The 22,634-nt window shown below is 45.1% G+C and overlaps 1 protein-coding gene across 2 annotated transcripts in view; it reads right to left on the reverse strand.

The window, feature by feature from the left end:
• The window catches only part of LOC147689618 (exonuclease 3'-5' domain-containing protein 2-like), a 91,856-nt gene extending 86,617 nt beyond the window's left edge, over nt 1-5,239 (reverse strand). Inside the window, exon 1 of one of the 2 annotated variants that reach the window (XM_086937045.1) lies at nt 5,046-5,180. The gene's annotated coding sequence lies outside the window, so the exon portion shown is untranslated. Of the gene's footprint in view, nt 1-5,045 lie in introns of both variants that reach the window. The other variant, XM_086937044.1, reaches the window with a different exon arrangement.
• Between the last annotated feature and the right edge of the window lie 17,395 nt (nt 5,240-22,634).

Here is a 22,634-nt window from a genome sequence, read left to right on the forward strand (position 1 = left end):
AGCAACCATTAGTTTTCAAAAAAGGCATATATTTATTAATCACAAAATTTGCAAATGGTAAACATATAATTCGGTTATCATTTGGAAGAGAAAAGAAGGTTGCTCCAAGGGAACGTGAAAGGCAAGTGCTCTGGTGTGAGGTGAGTGAGAATAGCAGGAATGGAAAAGGTCCCAACGCGGAATCATGAAGCAATTTTGATAATTGTATAATTATGATTGATGACAAATACTCAAACTTTGAGGCCTGGCCAGTGATGGTTAGTTATGCAATTAATTTGTACAACATGTTTCACAAACATTAGAGAAATATATAATATTATGAAAGGTAGGGGAAGGAAAGGACGTAGCTCTCCTTCTGAGGCCACATACAGCGCAAAACATGTTGACCATTATATATGTCCATTAGAGACATATGCCCAGCTACAGAGGGACATAATATCCCCTAGAGCAGCACTACACATTTTGTTTTAACAAAGACAGAGGGATCACCCTAATAAATAGTACCCACTCTCCCTCCAGTCATTTTTTAACACACCACTTTAGACTTCACTGCCACTTACATCCACGCACCCAAACGGCTTCTCATCAAAAGATCTCCGATAAAGAGATCCCTCGGGGACCCGTAGGGCATTGCAACGCCAGCCCTACGTGGAGCAAAGCACAATTGATGAAGCAGGACATCCTTTGGGGAGTGTGACGGCATTATGATGAGGACACACTGTCCCCCACAGATAGAGTAGCACATGAAAAAACGTTTCTTCCTCTTTCATCCTCTACAAGGAACAGTGACCCCCTTTGTGTACTGGGAAATTACTTATGCAAGAAGGTGTGGTGCACTACCAGGCCAGTCACACCCCTAAGGTGGGCTGCCTGATGTGCTTCACGAAAGAAGCATTCCACCATTTTGACTTTGGTGGAATTTGGAATTCTGAAAGAGGGTTATGCCCACTCCCCACAGGAAGTGGTCATATAGGGGTGTAGTGACCCCAAGGGTAAGTAGCCCATTGGCTACTACCCTTCACTTCCTGTGACGCCCTGAAATTGAGTTGACACCAGAAACTCAAAGGACAAAGAAGAGCGGAATAAGTGAGAACTGCGGACTGCTGGTGGACTTTGGCGCCAAACCCTGCCTGGCTACCTGCTCCTGTACCGCCAATTGCGACAACCCAACTCGTTCTGCAGCTGTGCATCCTCCAAAAGCTTCGGAGAGCCTCCAGCACTTCGTCCAGCCATCAGCACCTACCTTGAACTGGAGGAGTCACTTTCCTGCATCCTACAGGCAACGACCGCAGCGTACGTTTCACCGTTCTGCTGACCACCAGGTCCACCAACGCAGCAGCCACCCAAAAGGAGGTCTCTGTGCTCCAAGAGGTCAGATCTGTTTCCCCACCAAGTGAGAAGATGCCAGGACTGAGCAGAGCTGCCCTGCACCAATACCCGGGTTAAAGGACCCCTTTCAGCAACCAAAGCTTGTTTGACTCCAATACGGACTCCAATGCCGCAAAGACCGAGCAGCCGACGAGAGATGTCAGCATCGCAGAGCCCAGCGCTGAGAGTGGCTCAGTTGTCCTGTTTTGTGCCCCATGGCAGGTCTAACCGAGAACTGTGGGTGCCTTTGACACACGGGCACCAGCCAACCAAAACCCTCTGCACCGAGCTCCCTGGGTTCAAGACAACGATGGTACTCCCCTGCTCACAGGACCCCAACGAACTGAGCTCTCCTTCCCCCCGTTGAGAGCTCCCGGACTTGTCCCCAAGTCCCCCTCTACAGTCTGTTTCTAGGTGGCCCCCATCTTTTCCGATGGTGTAGCGCACAAGGCTACCAACCAGTCCAGGGAAGGTAAACTCGAACTGCTGGTTGCACTTTGGACCTTGGCCCCCTAGCACCTTGAGACCTAAAGGGGTCCATTGAGAATTGTTTGCAAATATCCGTATGCAGTATAGGGCTTTTATTTTTACACAGGAAATCATTACCACGTAACAACGCATTTAAGGGTACATTTTTACTCACCTGCAAAAATTGCTATTACGAAAAGTACTTACCTAATTACGAAGTTCTTGGTGCTAAAATAAATATAACAATACAAATTTATTTTCTAAATGTGTCTTGTGTTTTTTCTTGAGCGCGTCTTATTTATTGACTCTTTCTGTTTTCAACAAATCCATTAACTCTACCCTCTGATAAGCCTAAACTGCTCGCCCACACTACCACTAAACAAAGCATTTGGGATTATTAATTTAAGCCCTGTAAACTAATAAGGGTTGTCTGGACTTCCTACATAGTATACCTTGTTTTGGTATACTACATAAAAAGCCAGCTTCCTAAACCATCACTTTAAAATCAGCACAATAAAAATAGAATTTCTACTTCCTATTCAAAAGTCATAGTAATCATTCTCTGCACTTAACTGCAAACTAGGTATTATGGAAAACCACAATTGTCTGGAACCATGACACCAGTCTTCGTCTTCAGGGGCAAATTTCAGCCATGGTCAAGAGCATCTGCCACAGGCCCCAATTGCTCTGGGTCATCAGGCAGCTCATTCCTGAGCAGAACTTGGAGTCTGTAGTGCAGGTCCTGGTACTTTGAAGACTGGCCTATGGAATTCTCTCCTCCCCCAACTCCCTAAAAACCAACTGGCAACCCTGAGAGTAGTGCATCATGCAGCTATCCACTTTGTCAAAGTGCGCAAGAACTGTGACCCACCTCACACCATCCTTCGTACCATAAAATGGCTTTACATCAAAGCAAGAGTCAATTTTAAGAGAGCATGCGTCACGTATAAAGCTTGTTACAACACTTCAACCTCCTACCTTGCTGAAAACAGATCAAGGAATGCTGAATCCCTTCTTATGGAACCTCCGGCATTCAAGGAAGAACACTACATGAAACATGCCTTCTCTAACAGTGCAACAAGGATCTGGAATCCCCTCCCTCCAGCCTTGCCATATTTAACAAGCGTTGACGAAGCTAACCGGTCTTGCTTGTGCCCCCTACTGGCTTTTACAACAGTCGATGGCCATGCTGTACAACATCGACGATGCTGTGCAGTATATCTCAATTTTTAAAAAGTGGATATGATGTGGTGGTCACGCCACTTTGTAGGCACACGCAACAAACGTGGGCACCCACAAAATAAACAACTTTTTTTAATGCTGAGCAGTGGTGGTGAGGCAACTGGGTGGGGGAAGCAACACAAAGGGGTGGTGAAGCAACACAAGGGGGTGGGAAAGCACCCTGGGGAGGGGAACCAAAGGGTGAGAGAAAGAGGATGCAGGTGGCGGGAAGCAACATGGAGGGTGGGGAAGGAGAGAGGGCACAAAAGTTGAGAAAGAAATGTAGAATAGACAGAGGAGTTACACACAGACGTCCAAGTAAAGTGGAGACAAGCAATATAGATGTGGGAAGACGCAACAGGCAAGGGAAGTTCAGGGAAAGGTAATCACACAAGGGAAAGAGCTGGAAAGACATTCACTCTCATGGACTGCTTACAAAAAAACAGAACCGATTTTAAACAGGCAATGCTCCATGTGAGGGTCAAACAAGTTTGATGGAAAAGCCTTCAAATAAGAAGCAGGAAAATGAGGGTGACAGTAAAGTCAACCAATGGTAAGCAATGCACGAGCTCCAAGCCACTGTATGTTCTCGATAAGCCCACAACTAGGCCTGGACGGAGTACGTAGAGTTTTACTCCGCAGAACTCTGTGAAGTGCTGGAAAAACTCTGCCGCGCTTCGTGGAGTTCCACCAGCTGCACAGTCTGTTAAGTCACGCTGCTCGCACTGATTTTTAGAGTCAGGAGTTTGTCCTGTGCTGTAAAATCAGCACCAACAGCACTACGCGTCACGCCAGAGGGCGCTGCTGCTTTCTGCTGCTCAAGCAGACATTCTACCCGAGTGGCAGCTTCCTCAACGCGAGTGGCAGATTTCTCAAATCGAGCGGCCGAGACCTGCCACTACCACCCACCTTGAGAAATCTCGTCGGGAGGAGGTGTTGCGCGCTATTTTTTCTCGCGAGTGCTTGCCAACTTAACGCCGCTTTGCGGATTTTTCCGGAGCTCCGCACAGAGTAGGCAAAACTCCGCTGATGGAGCGGAATTCTTCACCAACCCCGACCCACAACATGTATTGCAAAAACAGCGCATGCACAGTCCGGTCAGCTCGACCTAAATAAGTCAAATCCTTTTATTTCGTACATCCTTTGGGGTAAACAATGTTTGCCCCTTCGTTGACTTGTAATGTTGGCCCTTGTGAGCTCTCTGATCTGGCTGTTCTTTTTAATGCTTAATTGTTACTTACTTATTTATTTATTTATGCATTTTTATATAGCACGGACTTTACCCGAAGGCGTCAGAGCGCTTCACAATAGGAACAGAAATGAAACATAATGAGAAACATTACAAATGAACAGATTACAAAAGCATACGTTACGTTACATAAGGTAATAGTGACAATTGTGAGCAAACAAAATACATGAGGTAGTAAAAATTGTGAGCAACCAAAAATACATGAGGTAGTAAAGGTAATAGTGACAATTGTGAGCAAACAAAATACATGAGGTAGTAAAAATTGTGAGCAACCAAAAATACATGAGGTAGTAAAAAGTGCACAAGAGGAAAAAGTGACAAGTGTGCAGTTACAAGAGAAAACAAAGTATAATTTGAGGTATAATACTGCAATAAGTGCTAGACACTCAGGCACAAGAACAAGCGTTACGTAGGCAAAGGTGGCACTTGTGCAAGTATCAAAGGTAAAAACATGTGAGAGGTAGCAAACCGTGTGTTACAAGGGCAAAGTGGTGTGTGCATGTTACAAAAGGGCACCGAACACAACACTTATGATAATTTGACTGTTCTCTTGTGAAGAGCACTAATGCTCATTTCCCAATTTCGAACTATAGAAAAACACCAAAATAAATAAAAGGCGATGCGTGCACGCAAGAGAGATGTTGCAAGTAAACAGACCCTGCAGGTGTGCACATGTATGCATTTTTACATATATATAGCGCTTACTACGCCTGTCGAGACGTATAATTATATATTTTACCTGTCCCCTCTTGCACCGTCGCTCTGACCGACTGCCTGTCCAAAAACGCAAAGCGCCGTTCGATACTTAACGTTTTAAATCCGCTATTGTTTCCTTTGACAGGGGTTTCTCGGTCTCGTATATACAGCAAGCACAGCTGCGGGGTCGGAAGCTCATGGCTCACAGCCAATCAGGAAGGAGGAGAGATAGTCTACGGGTTGCGGAAAACGTGGTAGGTTAGAGATGATAGGTGAAACGCTGTTCGTTATGGTATTGGCTATACTAGTTCCTGTCAACTGTTGATTGGCTCCTGGCCTCATAGGCGGTACCGTGGTTCGGGATTGGCAGAGGAAGCATTTGTCAGAGTGTGTGTTGATCCCGGGAGTGCACGTGCTTATGGTTTGCCTTACGTCCGTCAGTCACCAGAATTACACCTGACTTATACTCCCTCTTCAAGGTTTGCGTAATGCAAGTCCTCAAAGCGATCGGGAGAGCCCATCCTAGAGCTGAGCCGAGGCATGGAAATAATTAACACGTAAATCATGCACCAAAAAAGTCGTATTTTGTTATAAAAAGAACACCTTTCGCTGCAGTAGATTACATGATTTCACTTAGCGATTGGCATTTAATAGCAGCGATAGTTTCTAAACATAAACCTAAAAAAACATTTATATATTTAATGCGATTTTATATAGCGCGAACATTACCCTAAGGTGTCAGAGCGCTTTACATAAGAACCAGTTGCGATACATAAGTGTGGTAAATTAATTTTACCGTATCATTTTTCCATATAATTATCAATAAAAGACAGCTCATTCAAATGAGAGGCAGAGTCCGTGGGATCTGAGTCATACGGGCTTTAATAGAAAATCCTCGAGGATTGGATATCATGTTCCATCACCTCTAAGGTTCAGGAAGGGACATTCAACGTTTTATTAGCATTACACATTATATATAGTAAAATGGTACAATTGAAACCAATACAGTAGGCGTAACAGGTGAAAGAGAGAGATAAGAACACATGTGCGTAACAGGAGGCGTGTAAAAAGGCGTACACATGGGCGTGCACTGGACATGTCAGAGAAACGTCATAAGAAACGTCACATGTGGGTGGAGGCATAGAGAAAGTTTGCAGGATTAGCAGAAACCTATGACCTGAATGCGCGCGCAACTAAGCATGACGTGAAACTGGGGAGAACTGGGGGCTTTGACTTTAGCACTAGTGGAGGAGACTGGTGTCTGGGATGTCAGGGCAACCTGTACCTATAACATATCTGGTATCTCATGTTTGGAAGATGTAGTGTCTGAAGTAAAAGGTCTCTCGGGCAGAGGCCGTTCAATACTGAATGCTAGTGCGTACATACGTGTCTTTGGTGCAATGTGCGGAGCCATGGGCCTACCATGGTAACGGGTTCAGTAAATCACTTGCAAGGAGGACAGGAAAGCCGGGCCCTTTGCTCTGCAGCCGGGTGGATGTTTATCTATTTCACTAGACTGGAATGTGTTTTCGAGGAGGCTGAGCAGATAACTGTAGGCAAAATATGATTTTGGCAGGCAGTCCAGGCCGAGCCGGGCACCGCTTCGCTGGCATGAAGTAAGGCAGGGGTCAGGGATGCATACAGCTTTCGGAGACAAGAGAGATGAGGCTCGGGGCCTCGTTTAAGGGCCTAGCTCGACTGGGCCAGAAAACATGGAGAAAACGTGTGCGAGATTCAAAAGTGCACCATGTAAAGACGTTGACACCATGTGCCTAGAAACCTAATTAACGGGATTTCTTTGCATGACTGGATAGCTGACATGTTAAGGATGGACGCAAATGCATTTGCGTCTTTCCAGCATGTACGGAACAGAAGTTACACAACATACAAGGAACATGGGTGCATGGATAGGGTGCGAGTGGGGGACACATTAGCTACCTGAAAATTTCTATTACCTCATTCCCTCCTTGGACCCTACTACACCCTTTAGGATATATCTATATTCATGAGACCATCTATCTGTTCGTAAAGCATCATTTGTTCTTCTTTCTTTATTCGGGAACGGGAACGTGTACTTGGACCGGGAATACAAGCTGTGGCGCACAAGCCGCAAATCGCTGGCCCACATTGCAGACAGAGATAACAACTGAATACTATGACCAATATTATTCCTAGGAATGATAATAATTTCCATCCCCAGGCGGATATTACACTCCAGAACCAACCGGACCAAGTCCAGGAGCCTGGATTCTGGTGTATCAGGTGAGCAATCTCATGAAGCCGAGTTATGGCCTTATACACGGATGGCGCGTTATTAGGAATAAACACGCAACAACTGGATCCGATGACTCTACAAGCCCCGCCCCTATCTGCCAGGATGACGTCAAGGACAAGGCGATTTTGAAGAACAACAAGTCTCATAGCAGACTGTTCCTCGGTCAGGTTACCTAAGGCAGAAGTAGTCTCGTTCACTACTGCTTCTAAAGTTCTAGTTAATTTGCGTATCAATTTACTATTCTGGACAGGACCTACAAAGAAAAAGAATCCTTTATTGAAATCTGTATATTGCTCCCATGTTGTTTCAGTCTGGTCGACAATCGGGGTCTTGATCTCCCTTCTATGTCTTACATGCACAAGATGTGGATTTCTATGATAATCAGGCGGGGCTAGGAAAACAGGTGGCAATAGGAACGCAATATAGCACGTCCCATCCCAATCCAATGGCAGACGTACATAGGCTGTCTGACCACATATAAAATAAGAATGGCGGGAAGCTTTGAAAGTAGACTTTCCTTTATCACTGAATTCGACAACAGTATTACAATCACTGTGTCCTAGATGAACGGAACCATTCTTTCTGACGCATAATTCACCTTTCACTGGCAAAACTGTAATAAACGGCAAGTCCGAATTAGTCTCAGACTGCACATTCAGGATCATAAGGTTAAGTGTAAAATTACCTAATCCATACACTTCATTTTCTAGATCGGTCCCTGTCCTTTGGGGAAGAGATTCTTGGTCTGGAAAACATATTTTATTCATGACTGTATTCAGGTTCCCCCATATCCAATTGCCTTGGGAAACCTTGGACTTACTATCTAGGGAAGACATTAAAGTAAACCATGCACCACACGAACCATTATGTGTGAACGGATAAGGAAAGAGGGGCAGAGCTCCCTTGTATTTCTGATAGGGAGGGAGTCGGCCACATACCCAGCAATTTGTGGCATTGCTGGTCTGGTGAGAATGGTGTAACATACGGATGAATGTATTGTTGCGCATTGCTAAACGATAAGACAATTCATGGGGAGGCAGGTCACTAAAAGTGTGCTCTATAGTGTCATTAGAGGAAGCATGTACATGTGAATCAAGAGGAAAGAAGACGTGTAGCATTAAACTTATGCATATAATCATAAGACTCAGAAGAAACATAGAAATTAATGTGATAATGCATCTGCTGTGCAAAACTTTACAGTACTGTTTTCTCTTTTCGCTACGCCTATCTCTCTGACTACTTGGGTCTATCTTATTCATGTCAGAAACCTGTCTAACCGCTTCACCCGAGGGGGACTTAAACAATTAAACGCTGTCTGACTTACTAGACCTCAACTTGGAACGATATTCCTCTTGGGGAGTTTTCTCTAGCAGGGGGAGTTTAGAGTCAGTCTCTGAAAGTGGGCAGTCCTTAATCGGGATTTCTGGACACAGTCCGTGAGATTTTTTAACGTGGCTTGAGTGCAGCCACCCCTTGCGTCCTTCCAGCTTGACTGCAGTTCTCGTTGACATCAATACCAGCTTTGGCTGCTTCCATCTGGGTTCCAGCGGACTTTTCCTATCAAAGTTCCTCACGTAGACATAATCGCCAGGGATGACTTCATGCGGTTTTACTTGGGTGTTGTCCGGAAAGGCAGCCGCGACCTGTGAACGACAAGATTGTAGTGCAGACATCAAGGAAGCCAAGTAATCTGTCAGCATAGTACTATCAACATCAGTTATGCGTCTGGGCATAGGCGTACCCCACATGTTCGGGGGACAACCAAAAACAATTTCATACGGAGACAATCCTGTTCTAGAATGGCCTACCATTCGCATGTAAAAGAGTGCGACTGGCAAGGCAACTATCCAATCAACGCCTTTTTCTGCACAGATTTTTGCTAGGCGTGTTTTCAGGGTTTGATTATGTCTCTCTACGAGACCTGCGGCTTCGGGATGTCGGACGCAGTGGAACTTCCACTGGTAACCTAACAGGAGTGATACCTGTTTCATAAGCTCGGACGAGAATGGCTGTCCATTATCAGAATACACGACACGGGGCAAACCATATCGTGGGAAAAACTCACGTACCAGCTGTTTGGCAGTGGTTGCAGCAGTGTAATCGGGGACTGGATATGCTTCGGTCCATCGGGAAAGGGCACATACAACTACGAGGACATACTTGAACCCTCGGCATCTGTCCATCTGGATATAATCCATCTGGAGGACTTCAAAAGGATGGTCAGGAGGATGAAATCCACCTTGTTCCACGGGAACACCTTTTCCTGGATTGAACTGACAACAGATCATGCAAGTACGCACTTTTTGTTTTGCTGCTGCTCGTAAATGTTTGTTGAACCAGAGATTCTGTAAACTGTCTAACATGGCTTTCTCTCCTAAGTGTGCTGGACTATGTGCTGTATTAATGATGATTTGAACCATAGAGTCGGGGAGGAACCATGTGGCTCTTCCCTTCGTCATCCATCCCTGATCTGTCTGGATCCCTCCTTGTTCAGTCCATTTCTTGATTTCATCTGGGGTTGCATGTGTCTGTATGTCGAGTACGTCTAGAGTGGGATCCTTAACTGTCAGGCAATGTGTCAGTGTAGGTACTTCAGTCTTTGTCATATCAGTCGGAATGTCTGTCTGAGCTGTAAGTTTGGCTGTTCGATCTGCCAGGTCGTTACACTGGGAAATAGTGTCGGTGACTTTAGTATGTGCTTTGCACTTCATAATGGCTATGGCTGTAGGCAAGTGTATTGCTTCTAACAGAGCTTGAATGAGGGGACCATGTTGGATCTTGGTACCGTGAGAAGTTAAAAAACCTCTCTCTTCCCAAAGAACTCCGAAGTCGTGAACGACTCCGAATGCATACTGTGAATCTGTGTATATGTTAACTTTCTTATTCTTGGCTAGTATGCAGGCTTGGGTCAGAGCAATAAGCTCTGCAGCTTGAGCAGATAGTGTGTCAATACAGTGTGTTTCTATGACTTCAGTTCAGTGGTCACTGCATAGGCGGCCACTAACTCTCCTGTGCTTGTTCTCATACATGAACCATCCACGTAAAGTGTCAGGTCTGGGTCGGTCAATGCAATGTCTGTCAAGTCTTGTCGGGGCTTTGCCACTGTATTAATGACTTCTACACAGTCATGTGGTGTTGGATTGATTGTACTCGAGGGTAACAATGTGGCAGGGTTGAGTATGTTGCAGCGTCTGATTTCTATGTGTGGCTGGAAAAGTGTCATAACCTGTCAGTCGTGCTATGGTCAAGTGTTGAGTCTGGGTACGGTTCAGAAGAACTTCCACGGAGTGTGGAACCTGTACTGTCAAGGGATGCCCTAACACTATTGAATCGCTTTGTCTGATAGCTAGAGCTGTTGCTGCAACTGATTTCAAGCACGCAGGCAGAGCCTGGGCTACTGGATCCAATGTACTAGAAAAATAAGCACAAGGCTTATGGTGTCCTGCTTGATCTTGTGTGAGAACAGATAATGCTGTGCCATCGCGTTCTGTGACAAAAAGTGTAAAAGGTTTACTGTAACATGGTGTCGCTAAAACTGGTGCTTGACATAAAGCTTTCTTCAAGTCATTAAAAGCTTGTGTATGTTCCTGAGTCCAAGGGAGGACAGTCGAAGTCGCTGCCTCCTGTGTTGTCAACTGTATGAGTGGCTTGGCTAGAAATGCATACTGGGAAATCCATTGTCTGCAGTACGAAGTGAGGCCAATAAAAGCCCGTACTTCCTTTTGTGTCTTGGGTTGTGGCAGATGTGCAATTAACTCAAGATTACGTGCGCTGCATAAAAGATACAAACGGAAAAAAATTGCAAATGTACAGGTTATAGTCACACAAGGAGGAGCACTCAAGGAAGGGATACGAATGGATAAACTCTAAGAGTCACATAGGAGTGGTAGATAGGTCAAAGGTCTACTGCATATACTAGTGATTAGAGTTATCTCTATATACATAGGGAAGGGCTACGAATGGATATACTCTAAGAGTCACATAGGAATGGTAGAGAGTACACAGGTCTACTGCATATACTAGTGATTAGAGTTATCTCTATATACATAGGGAAGGGATACGAATGGATATACTCTAAGAGTCACATAGGAATGGTAGAGAGTACAAAGGTCTACTGCATATACTAGTGATTAGAGTTATCTCTATATACATAGGGAGGGGATACGAATGGATATACTCTAAGAGTCACATAGGAATGGTAGAGAGTACAAAGGTCTAGTGCATATACTAGTAATTAGAGTTATCTATATACATAGGGAAGGGATACAAATGGATATACTCTAAGAGTAACTAAATCAATGTGGACGGGCCCACTATGTGTATGTGAATACTTGTTGTCACTGTTAGTGGCATGAGTTTAGACCCATTGGGTTTTTAAAAAGACCCCTCACACACCAACCTGGTTGGTGTCATGCTTCATCATTGGGGTCCCAACCGGGTGGTTGTTTCAGCCCCTCTGCGTGGTTGTATGGAGGCCAGCCGGGACCGAGGGGACCAGATAGAGGTTACTCAGCAGACGATTGATCGTCTCCAAATCGGATTCAGGCAAACCTCTCCCCCGAACCCCGATTCATGCTGCAACGAAAATGGCATTGAATTTTTTCGCCATTTTATAGTGTCCGTAAGTAAACCAACACTTTTTTCACTTCTTTTAAACCACACACCTTAGCGAGTGTGTAGGCTTCACGGTGTTTTCACCACGTGGCTTTAACCTTTTTCGCCACTCACCTTTCACTAGCCCGGTCCTGAAGAAAGCCCCATACAACCACGCAGAGGGGCTGAAACATGTAGACCGTACTCATAGTCAACTGACGGGTAAATTAATCCTTACCAGTTGCACACACAGATTTTATATGCATATCATGAGCCGCCAGTAATAAAGTCCAGGCAAGGATTCTCAGAGGTATTTTTAACAGAGGCGGATCCTCCATGGGGGCGTTTGGGCGCCGCCCCACTGCTTTCTCGCCGTGCGAGAAGGCAGAAACAAATAGTAAAGAACTACCATTTGTTTCTGCCTTCTCGCACGGCGAGAAAGCAGAAGTTCCTGCTCGAGACAGTGGGAGGGGTTACTCGAGGGCAGGGGGGAGTGGTTTTCCCCAATGTTGTTAATACTGTCTGTTTGGCAGCCTGAGAGGCTGTCCAAACAGACAGTATTAACTGTATTAATAACAGCGGGGAAAGCCGCTCCCCCCTGCCCTCGGGTAACCCCTCCCACTCTCCTTGTTCTCTGTATGCTGCAGCATACAGAGAAATGACATGGTGTTGGGGCAGCCGGCCGAACCAATCACAGCGCTGTGCTGTGGTGGAGCCGGAGGGGAGGGAGGCTGCCTGGCTTCCTGCGTGACGAGTCTGATGACGAATTCAAGAACAGAACGGCGGCGGGAGTCGGAGCTGACTTGAAGGCAGGAAGCCGGAAGGTTAAGGTAAGTAGTTAAGTTTATTGACTTATGACTGTTGTTTTATTATGGATTGGGCTCTGAAATGTCTTCCGACCTTTCCACATGAAGCGGGAGGCCCCTCTCCGTTTCCTGCCCTTTGATGCTCACTTTCCCTCCGTGTCCCTTCGAGTCAAACCGACATTCTCTGTGCCTCTTGAATGACTTTGTGTTTGTGCTGCACTAAATAGGCCCTGCTGGAATGTGTCACTGTTACCGGGCAGTGGTTGCCTGTCAGATGCCAATATGCTTTTCCCACCCTGGACTCAGAGGTCACGCGATTGAAACTGAGCTCCGGTGGACGCTTCTGTTGGGAGGCCGGGAGCTGAGCGTAGTGACTTGGGTTGTGGCGCGGGGGCCAGCAGTGAACCAGTATTGCATCGGGCTGGTCTGCAACGTCCCTGAGCCATGCAGTGGGAATAGATACTGCCATCACGCCCCGCCACTTTCAAATGTCACCAGCCGCGACCGATTTTTAACAGTAGTGCTTCACATCACACTATTGCACCAACACCCGCTCCGCTGTAATCAGGTGTCGTAGCACAACCGGGCAGCATTCGGCCACCCGGTTGGGACCCCGATGATGTAGCATGACACCAACCAGGTTGGTGTGTGAGGGGTCTTTTTAAAAACCCAATGGGTCTCAACTCATGCCACTAACAGTGACAACAAGTATTCACATACACATAGTGGGCCCGTCCACATTGATTTAGTTACATTAGATCCAGGGGACTAGGACGTGCCCCTTCAAAGCCTTGCTCTCCCTTTGATTTTGACTATACTCTAAGAGTCACATAGGAATGGTAGAGAGTACAAAGGTCTACTGCATATACTAGTGATTAGAGATATCTCTATATACATAGGGAAGGGATACGAATGGATATACTCTAAGAGTCACTAACAGATATTTCACCATCCTGATACCGGGAGTTTAATTGCAGACTTTTGACCCCACGCCTCGCGGCCCCCGCTTCGCGGGAGCCGCTCGAGCCTCTTACAGTCCTGGTTGCCGACTGCCTGCCTACAACAGAGGTATCGCCGAGGGATTAGCACATCAACAGGGACTGCGAGGACCAGCGGGCGCTGCGTGCAAACTCGCCACAGCTGGTCCTCTTCCCGCCCCCTCCCCGCTGGACTCAAAATATGGAGGGCAGAGCTCACTCCGTGTGCTCACTAACAGATATTTCACCGTCCTGATACCGGGAGTTTAATTGCAGACTTTTGACCCCACGCCTCGCGGCCCCCGCTTCGCGGGCGCCACTCGAGGCTCTTACAGTCCTGGTTGCCGACTGCCTGCCTACAACAGAGGTATCGCCGAGGGATTAGCACGTCAACAGGGACTGCGAGGACCAGCGGGCGCTGCGTGCAAACTCGCCACAGCTGGTCCTCTTCCCGCCCCCTCCCCGCTGTACTTAAAGTAAGGAGGGCAGAGCTCACTCCGTGTGCTCACTAACAGATATTTCACCGTCCTGATACCGGGAGTTTAATTGCAGACTTTTGACCCCACGCCTCGCGGCCCCCGCTTCACGGGTGCTGCTCGAGGCTCTTACAGTCCTGGTTGCCGACTGCCTGCCTACAACAGAGGTATCGCCGAGGGATTAGCACGTCAACAGGGACTGCGAGGACCAGCGGGCGCTGCGTGCTAACTCGCCACAGCTGGTCCTCTTCCCGTCCCCTCCCTCTATGTAACTTCAACCAACGACGCGCTAGCGGGACGCGCGCAGGGCAAAGCGCGGAGCAAAGCCCGGGCAAAGGGTGGGCCCTCTGTGGCCCTCAGGGGCCTGAAGTGGCCGGGTCGGGCCACCTCCCCAAGATCGCACGTCAGGAGCTCTAAGCTAAGTCACCACAAAGTACTTTTGGCGTGTGGACAATTAAATACTGCATAAGGATGACTAAAACACAGAAAACTCCGATGGCAACAAGATCTACCACCAGACTGAAAACCGTGAGTACACCATTACCCACCATAACTGCCATAGACATTATGCTGCAAAAAACTATTAGTGTTGTGGCGGATGCCATTCAGGACACAGAGAGGCGACTCTCTTTGACACCAGACCTATGCTTTCCAAACTTGTCCTTGCACACCACAAACAACTCCCAAAATATGGACGATACAGTCACATCACAGGAATCTCTATTGATGCAATCATTTTCAGACCTACCAAGGTCGCATGTTAAAGAGAACACACCTAAATCTTTGTTTACCGACTCAACAGTGAATAACTTGGACAGTAGTCTTTTGATTCTAACTAATCGTGTAAACAATAAACATCACGAACATGCTACGTCTTCAGACCCGGATGTCCATCTAGTGGAGAGCCACTCACTGGTTACGCATTTAACAGAAACCCAAATCTCCAAACAATCCAGTCTTCCTAAGTGTACCCGAAAAAAACGAAAAAAACTCAAAATAAAACATCCTATGAGAAAAACCCACTGCCTATTAGGCAAACCCAAACGTTCTATTAAAGATATGTGGCAGAAAATAATCCTGGGGAAACCTACTGAACCTACCTGTGCGGGGCTCTTACTGACATCTCCTCAGGCTCAAGTCGCACACGGAAACAACAAGAACAATTTAGGGAGGACTCTGGTTAATGAGCAGACAGGCCATATAGATAAGAAACTCACTATGAATACACCATTTATGAGTGAGGTTGAAACCCTGATTAAATCACTATTACAACCTATTAGCCAACAGATTGCTAACATCGAAAAGGCTCTGAGTAAATTTGAGAGGGCACAAAATGATATATCATCCAGCATTCTTAAACTACTAAAAATGCCCAATACACTCCCTACCTTTGTCCCAGCCACTACAACCCTTAATGTTAAAAATCCAAAAACTGTAAAAAAAATCAAGTGACCCATCAATGAACACAGGTAAAAAGAAAAAGTCACAGCAACAGGGTCCTTCCACAAATGACGTCGTCAAACCCACAAACAGTACATCTCTCAGAAAAGATTGCAGTTACACCCACAAATAACACGCAAAATATTCAGACATGTGAGGATGACGATGAAAGTGAGTGGGCAGCAGAGGGTTACCCTTCTAACACAAATACAGTTACCGCTGAGCCTTCAAGACACCTAGCTCCACCAAACGCAAACATACCTACTAAAGTATCCGTAGTACAGCAACCTAGACCCACCACAACACGAATACCCTCCCACATAAACTTACCACCACAGTCTAATCCCTACATAATAGTCATGATTGGGGTCCCTAAAATAGACGAAAACAGGGGGGAAACCTATGTGGAATTAAAGAATAAAGTGATGCAATGGCTAACTACACACAGGCCACTTCCCTCCAATATAATAGGAACCATCTCTCATGTTAAGAGAGTAGATTGGGTGGGCACGCGATTTAAATCTACAGAGGGTGATTGCATCGTGGTCACTTTTAAAAACAAAGGAGCGGCTAAATTTATTGCAAATTGGAGGAGCTCTGTGACAAATAGTCTGATTCGGACAATGGGTCTAAGTTACTTTTATCCCGTTCATTCAGATAGCCAAAGGAATAAATATAAACACCCTTATGTCCAAGAAGGACCCCTTGCTCTGCAACCTTATCTTCAACCTTGGCCCGCCCCCTTTGTTTCTTCCCAAGGCATGCCAGTGGACCCTGAACCACACTCATATGATCATCCTTGGGAAGGCAAAATGTATAATTATCAACCTCCAGCAACATTTGAGAGATTAGGGCCCACTCAACATCGAGACTATAATCACTTTAACTTACAACATAATAACATTGGGGTCCCAATATCAAATAGATATGACGTTCTATACACCTATGATCAACTGGATGAGGTGCATTGACTGCCATCCGATTTTCCCCCCGTTCCCCCCCCTGACTGGGTGGATACCCATGGCCACTCTAACGCGGTATGTAAGGTCAGCCCATCAGTAACCTCCAACCTCTCAGATGTTAACTTACCTAATGGTGTAATAACGACGAGAACCCCTTATTTAGATAGCCCTTCCTCAGACCACGCCTCTACCCCTTCTTTACTTGAAGCACGTAGCTCCTCTACCTCTATAGTTTTTCACTCCTCATTTACTACTAGAAATCAAGTGATAAACTCAGCTAATAACTTTAACCCACAACTGTACTGTTCACCCAACACGACCTTAGTATCATCAATAGAGAACAATGATTTCAACCCTATCAAAATTCAGTCATGGAACGTCGCAGGACTGGCTGCCAAAACAAACGACCCGATGTGGGTATCTTTTGTAAAAAATTACACTATTTTGTGCTTCCAGGAAACCTGGCTAGTAGATAACAATGTTTTTATTGAGGGATACCAAAGCTTCTTTGTTCACGCATCCCCTACACCCAGTGGCAGGGCAAAGGGGGGCTTAGCAACATTTATTAGTCTTTCCCTCATATCCAAGATAAATAATATACAGCTGGATAGTGGGAATATCCAGATACTGGACCTTAGAAAGGGAAAGAAAGGATTAACCCTGGTCAATTTTTACAACTCTATCACATCACCAGGCGAATGTAACATCGACACACTTCAAAATTATCTATGTGAAAACCTGACAAAATTGTCCCAGGATAAAATAATTGTTGGTGATTTTAACACGCACATTTGTGGAAACCCTTCCACGACACCTCTGGGTTCTCTGGGATGTGGAAACAGATCAGGTGCTCACTTTGCACATTGCCACCGTGGAACAAGTATGAACACTTTAATAGATGCCCTGAACTTGAGTATGGCACTATCTCTGAAAGTTGACTCTTTTACCTTTAAAACTCCAACTTATAAAGGATCAGAGTCAGGCTCTTTTATAGATCACATGCTTCTTTCAGCTGGTGTGGTAAGCCAGTTTTTAAACTTTGATATACTTGAAAGCACTTATAGTGATCATAACCCACTTTATCTTGAGCTACAACGTGGCCCCTTTGTACTTCGGAAAAATATCAAGGACCCGGGAGTGCTAAAACCGGTCAATAACAATCGCCGCCTAAAATGGACCTCGATAAATAGTGACATTTTGCACGAGTCTGTTATAAAGCACTGTGAATTTGAACTCAACCTTTGTGGCTCGAACTCCACCCCCCCGGAATCCATCTTATCCGCCTTTGTCGTGGTGACAAAAAGGATTGAACAATTGCTCTCTGTATCTACAAAAGGAACAATCGCCCAACAACCACGATGGTTTGATCACACTTGTTCTTCAGCTAATCGAAAACTGAAAATCGCCCTCAAGAACAAACCAAGAGACTTCGCACTCATCAAGGCCCTACGTTCAGAATATAAAATAGCTCTGGCATCTCGCAAAAAGACTATAAAAACTAAAATCTGGGAGACTCTGCTTGATCCCTCAACTTTGGGTAACAGCTCGAAGTTCTGGAGCCACTTTTTGACGCCCCGAATGCTGTCAGCCTCGGAACTGTTATATCCGAGAACGATTGGATCTCCCACTTCAGTTCAATTTTTATGAGTGACGCCCCACAGACAATGCAAACCCTTAAACTTCCTGAAAGCACACCTTTGCACTTTACTACTAAAGAAGTTGAAATAGGGATCCATGGTCTAACTAGTAACAAAGCCCCGGGCCCAGATGGTCTTCCCCCGGACTTATTTAAATCAAATATTCCCTTTTGGGCCCCAATTCTTACAGCAGTTATCAATGCTGGGGCCGAAATCGGGGCTCCAAAGTCCTGGGGAGCTTCCACCATCGTCCCTGTATATAAGAAGGGTGACAGAACAAAAGCAGCTTGTTACAGACCAATTTCCCTGATAAATTCAGTTGCAAAGGTAGTGGGAGGGATCCTCTTAAATCGGCTGACCACGTGGGCCAAACAAAACAACATAATGGCTCCTGTTCAATACGGCTTTAGACCGGGGCATTCAACAACAACCCAATGCCTGAACTTATACTTAATCAGTGGCAAGTATACCCAGGCCAGAAAAGGAACATTGCATATGGCCTTTATGGACCTTTCATCGGCCTTTGATTGTGTTGATAGGAATAAACCCCTGAAAGTCTTGCAGCATATGGGTGTTGAAAATAACCTGATCAATTTTCTGGCTGACCTCCATAATGATACACGTGCAAATGTTCGTTACACTAAAGACCTGAAAGTAACGAGAGACTTCAAAATCATCCGGGGGGTTAGGCAGGGCTGTATTTTAGCACCTTTTCTTTTTAACCTATATATAAATGGTCTCGAGGAACATCTTTTAAAAACTGACACGGACTACCCTCGCATTGGAAAAAAGGGCGTCCCTGTTCTGCTCTACGCAGATGACGCTGTCCTTATATCCAGAACTGCACTTGGACTCCAAAAACTATTAGATTCCTTTCTTCAATTTATGACCTTACGTGGCCTGAGTATCAACAACTCCAAATCATTTGTTATGAAGATAGGCTCAGGATCAAAAAAGCTTTACCCCTTTTCAGTTAATGGGGAAAAAATACCATCAACAAAAACCTTCTCATATCTTGGAGTATTGTTTGATCATAAACTCTCATGGGGTCCTGCTATAAACAAAAAGAAAGGTGAAGTAATAAGGACTAACGCTGGAATAATGAACTTTGCACGCAAAATGGGCAACACACCAGTGATTGCCGTGAGGAAATTATATCAAGCGAAAAGCATCGCGGTTGCTTGTTATGGAAGTGAACTCTGGGGCTTTGCCACAGTGGACGCCCTTACAACTCTTGAAAATAACTTCTTGAAACAGGTCCTGTGTCTACCAAAAAGCATTGCTAACTTCTCCACTCATGAGGAACTCGGCACACCACATTTAGGAGATAAAATTGCTGTAAACCCTCTGCTCTGCTGGTTAAATTGCTGGTTGAATGACGCAATACCACTAACCCATAATATCCTCCTTGAAGCCCTCACCTGGGAAGGGCAATTCAAGATACCCTGGCTGAAATACATCAGACACTGTCTTCAAGACCTGGGCAGGTTGGATCTCTATCTAACACCTCAGCATGTATCCAAGCAAGATGTAAACTATGTAAAGGATACTTTTTTACTAAATCGACAGCTCGCTAGGGAAGAAATTGAATTGAAGATGGGTAGTGTAATGAGTCATATTTTAACTAAAACTTGCATACGATCTGAACCATACCTATCCTGGCCCATCTCAAGATATGAGCGCTTCTTGCTGAGCAGATTTCGTCTTGGTTTATATCACCTGTTGTTAGCCGTACCGAGTGGAGCACATAGAGGGCAAGTGTTGCAACCTTGCGGCTGCGACAATAAGTCTCCGCAAGATCTGGCTCACTTTTTATTTCTATGCACATTTTACTCGAGACCTCGGAACATATATTTAAAACCTTTGCTTAAGAAACTGAACTTTGTGCAAATCAAGCCAGCACTACTATATCTTCAAATGCTGCACTGTGATAGCACTTTCTTTACCTGCAACTTTTTAAAAACAGCCCTGAAATTCTGAAAAAGCATGGAAGGATAACCCCCAGTTGAACTGTATTACCCCAGTAATCATGTCTCCAATAAGTATGCCCACATTTGACCGTGTTGTCATTTACTTTTTCTGTGATTATCTGTTTTTACCGCACTTTTTATTCTTTGAATATGAAATGTATGTATATGTATTTCTCTGTACTTTTATGACTGTATTTCAGACAGTCGAATAAAGAACTTTGAATTTGATTTTTGGATATACTCTAAGAGTCACATAGGAATGGTAGAGAGTACACAGGTCTAGTGCATATACTAGTGATTAGAGTTATCTCTATATACATAGGGAAGGGATACAAATGGATATACTCTAAGAGTCACATAGGAATGGTAGAGAGTACAAAGGTCTACTGCATATACTAGTGATTAGAGTTACCTCTATATACATAGGGAAGGGATACGAATGGATATACTCTAAGTAAATGTAAATGTAGTTGAGCTTATAAAGCGCACAGCTACCCGCAGTGGGTTTCCCGGCGCTTGCTTAGGGAACCCGTCCTGGTATTCCCCTGTGAGATATCAGGCTATCCACAAGGTGAAAGTCAGGCATCCCGCCGCGAGGGGCCGTTGTGGAGATTAAGCAAGCTGTTGCCCAGAGTCACAGAGTGTGAACCCGTGAGTCGAGAAGGCACCGGGGCGAGAATTATCGAGTCCATGGAATTTTTAGCCCAAGACCCGCCGAGGCGGGGAATTGAACCCTGGTCCAGGACCGATCTCAGCTTCCGGGTCTGCCGCCTCTAACCCCTGAGCCACACTTGTCCACATAAGAGTCACATAGGAATGGTAGAGTGTACAAAGGTCTACTGCATATACTAGTGATTAGAGTTATCTCTATATACATAGGGAAGGGATACGAATGGATATACTCTAAGAGTCACATAGGAAGGTAGAGCGTACACAGGTCTACTGCATATACTAGTGATTAGAGTTATCTCTATATACATGTCGAAGGGATACGAATGGATATACTCTAAGAGTCACATAGGAATGGTAGAGAGTACAAAGGTCTTCTGCATATACTAGTGATTAGAGTTATCTCTATATACATAGGGAAGGGATACGAATGGATATACTCTAAAAGTCACATAGGAAGGTAGAGCGTACACAGGTCTACTGCATATACTAGTGATTAGAGTTATATCTATATACATAGGGAAGGGATACGAATGGATATACTCTAAGAGTCACATAGGAAGGTAGAGCGTACACAGGTCTACTGCATATACTAGTTTTTAGAGTTATCTCTATATACATGTCGAAGGGATACGAATGGATATACTCTAAGAGTCACATAGGAATGGTAGAGAGTACAAAGGTCTTCTGCATATACTAGTGATTAGAGTTATCTCTATATACATAGGGAAGGGATACGAATGGATATACTCTAAAAGTCACATAGGAAGGTAGAGCGTACGCAGGTCTACTGCATATACTAGTGATTAGAGTTATCTCTATATACATGGGGAAGGGATACGAATGGATATACTCTAAGAGTCACATAGGAATGGTAGAGAGTACAAAGGTCTACTGCATATACTAGTGATTAGAGTTATCTCTATATACATAGGGAAGGGATACAAATGGATATACTCTAAGAGTCACATAGGAATGGCAGATAGTACAAAGGTCTACTGCATATACTAGTGATTAGAGTTATCGCTATATACATAGGGAGGGGATACAAATGGATATACTCTAAGAGTCACATAGGAATGGTAGATAGTACACAGGTCTACTACATATACTAGTGATTAGAGTTATCTCTATATACATAGGGAAGGGATACAAATGGATATACTCTAAGAGTCACATAGGAATGGTAGAGAGTACAAAGGTCTACTGCATATACTAGAGATTAGAGTTATCTCTATATACAAATATATACAAATAGTTGATTTTCTCAGGTCAAGACCCAAAAAAACAGGAGAGCAGAGTTCCATTAAGTGGGGTCGGAGGGGGGACACAGTCACAACACCAAGGGAGGATGGGAGGGATACAAGGGTATGGAGAAAAGGCAAATCAGAAAAAGGAAGAAACATTTAAGGATCGTCAAGGGGGAAACGACGGAAAAGGGTAAAGGACGAGGGAATGGACAGGATGGCGGGTCAGGGTCCAAAGAAAAGCGGCTGTGAACAGCAACAAAATGGTGGCCAGGACAAAAGAAAAAACGTAAAGAAGTCCATGAGGGTGACCCCAGTGAGTATGGATTAGAGTGCCAGGAGAAGTCCAGGGGGGGGTACATAGTTCAGAAATCAAAGTCAGGAAGCGCTCTCCCGAGTACAGGCTCATGGCCTGCATGTTGCAGTGGTAGCTCCCTGCGCTGGAACTGCTGTTCTGGCTGCAGGGCGAGCTGTAGACGGAGCCCTTTCCGGGCGAGTACATCCTTCTGTAGTGTAGTTCCTATATTCCCAATAGGCTCTGCGCATTGGAATAATATACTCAGCAGTGTAGACGTAGGAC

The sequence above is a fragment of the Lissotriton vulgaris genome, chromosome 9 (assembly GCF_964263255.1).
Source record: "Lissotriton vulgaris chromosome 9, aLisVul1.2, whole genome shotgun sequence".
NCBI lineage: Eukaryota > Metazoa > Chordata > Amphibia > Caudata > Salamandridae > Lissotriton > Lissotriton vulgaris.